Genomic DNA, 2811 nt, shown 5'->3' with positions numbered 1-2811 from the left:
AAAGCTGTTGAACTTTCCATGAAGTTCCCATTTAGTATTGGTGAAATCTTGATTGTACTAAAATTTGGTTATTATCTGTCACAATGTGCCATTTAGCCTCATTTCCTTGCCAAGCTGCAGTGGAAGCTTTAATGCCAGTTGGAAGTAGGGAAGTTTTGAATTTGCTGTTACAAAATTGGGCAAGCTCACCTGAAAATAATATGGATTAAAAACAAACATTTGAAACATATACTGTTTGCAAGAAAAGTCCCCTGCAAAACAAGTTACTGTGTGTCCTTGTCGGTGTGTGTTAAGTCATGTGTTTTATTTCATTTGATTCTAGTGTTTTCTATTAGTTTCTGATTTACTTTTGATGTCTGAGTGACTAAACTCAGCCTGGACTCATCAGTTTCATAGACAACGCTTCTCAGATATTAAAAATTAACATCACTGTAGGATAAGAAAACATGTTATATGTTGGAATAATATGCCAACCTTTGAACATTTCACTGTCCCATCCATTATCTGAAAATACATCAAGTAAAATACAACCAAAGAAACAATGAAATATTTTTTTTATCAAAATATATTGCTGTCATAGAATAGCAGATTTAAAGTCTGGATCTTAAGTCTTAATCTAAGTGATAACACTTGGCAGGACCTTTCCCCAGTATCTAGTCACCTGATGGTCAACCCAGTGAAATCAAGTCTGGTCAATGTGGAAACCCTGCTGGATTTTCAACATGCCAACAGTTGTCAGTTTGGGAGGGGTCACTTCTGATGCCCAGCTTCCAAAAAAAATACAAATAAAATAAAAGAATGCATTTTTATTACAAACAATAAAAGGCTTAAGAAATCCAGAAACTCTATATTTCTTTGGCTTTTGTAAATCATAGTTTTTAAATTCAAATCTAGTTCAGTTATAATATTTACAGCAATTTTTAGCTCATGGCACTATTCATAAAACTCTTCTGCCTCGACTTTCTGCAGCCCTTTCTAGCGTCGGCTGATCTTAGGCAAACCAACACAGACCTCATGTCTTTGCAAATGATTAGAATCATTGTTCAAACATTGACATCAGCTGGAAGTGCTTTATTCCTGGCTCTGTTTAAACCAGACAGGCTTTCCCTAATGCCACCAACACTAATATTGACTCCCATAGCCTAATCCCTCAATGTCTTGCCATGTCTAAAACCTCTGAATGCTGTCATTAAACAGCCCATTTATCATATTTCCAGAGGCTCGTTGGAGGTGTCTTCCCCAGTGTAGCGCCCTCAACCTCCTGCCTCTGCCTGCTGATTGTTTTAGTCACTGCAGACTTCAATGCCAGTGTGCACTTTCAACTCTGTTGTTCAGCTCTAGAAGCCCCCTCCCGTCACCTACACAACCGCCGCACCATGCTCAGCATCTTTCAACTCGCCATACAATGAGCTTCATTCTCTACATTCGTTGCCCTCACCCTGCATGAGTTGCTTGTGTGACTTCCATCTTTATACTATATCAACAAATGCTTTGTGCATAAACAGCCCCAGTGCCTCTAAACTACGAAAACGCCCTTCATCTGCCACCCACATGCCCAACTCTTCTGTTTGCATGTTTGTATGACCACACACATGATTGAACAAGCGTTTCGGTTGCTCAATTTTGAGTTTGTCGATTTAGAACAGGAATGCAGGATTGCAAACTTCCAGTGTGGGTCAAGTTGTTTTATACAGGTCAACCCTGCCCATTGTTTAGAACCCTTCTGATTTTGGATCCTTTGAATTCAAAATTTTCTCTTTTTATTTCTATAACCTCATGAGAAAACTCCAGATTTTCAAAGTTCTTAAAATCAAAGGTTACATGTCTTGCTGAAACAGTTTAGTAGTCATAATGTTTACTTGTTAATGCATTAACATATATATATATATATATATATATATATATATATATATATATATATATATATAAGATATGAACTTCTTTTGTAAACTTGCAGAGCATTGTCATCCTTTGGAGTATTACAAATTGCTCCTTGCATCTTTTAATGGTTTCCCTCTTCTTGGTCTGTTGTGAACACGTTTAATTCTTCAGTCTCTACATCGCTCTCCTTCACTGCTGGGCCCCGCCCTCTCTCCTCCCCGCCTCCTTTTCCCCCTTGTTTACTGGGTTTGTCCATGTGCCTGTGTAGGCCCCCACTTTGCATTTCCCCAAGCTTGTGTGTGTGTGTGTGTCTATGTATAGGAACCCCCGCTTTCTCTGGAAGCTGAAAGCATGGAGACAGCGTCCCTCCCCTTCAGCCCTGAGGATAAGTCTACTATCATGCTAATGCCCATGTTCTGAGACTAATAGGTCCTTTTACATTGCAGTTTTTCATTCCTCTTGCTTCACTAAGGGATTTAGTGCCAAGGTTCTTTCTCTCCTCCTTAAACTTTTAAACAAGATAAATATTTCTGTGATTCCTCCACTTTGACAAAGTTTTTATACACACACACACACACACACACGCCCGCACGCGCGCACACGCTTACACACACACCCACACACACACACACACACACACATATATATATATATATATATTTCCATTAGCTCAATTAGCTCCAGTGGCCTTGCAACACTTTTTGTAAATGTACCAGAGAAAATGAGAAAATAAAAACTGATGAAATGATGCCATTGGCTTTACTGTACATTATATGACTTACATAAAAAAAAATCTTCCTTAAACATGAAGCAGTTTGTATGGAGGCAATATAAATTGGCAGTATATTATTTGATATTGTTATTTTATCTAAGGGTGTGTTGTGAGAAACTACTTTTTCTTGTAATTTGTACTTTACATTTATGTTTAAG

Source organism: Gambusia affinis, linkage group LG08 (assembly GCF_019740435.1).
Source record: "Gambusia affinis linkage group LG08, SWU_Gaff_1.0, whole genome shotgun sequence".
NCBI classification, from domain to species: Eukaryota; Metazoa; Chordata; class Actinopteri; order Cyprinodontiformes; family Poeciliidae; genus Gambusia; species Gambusia affinis.
This window is presented reverse-complemented; position numbering follows the sequence as displayed.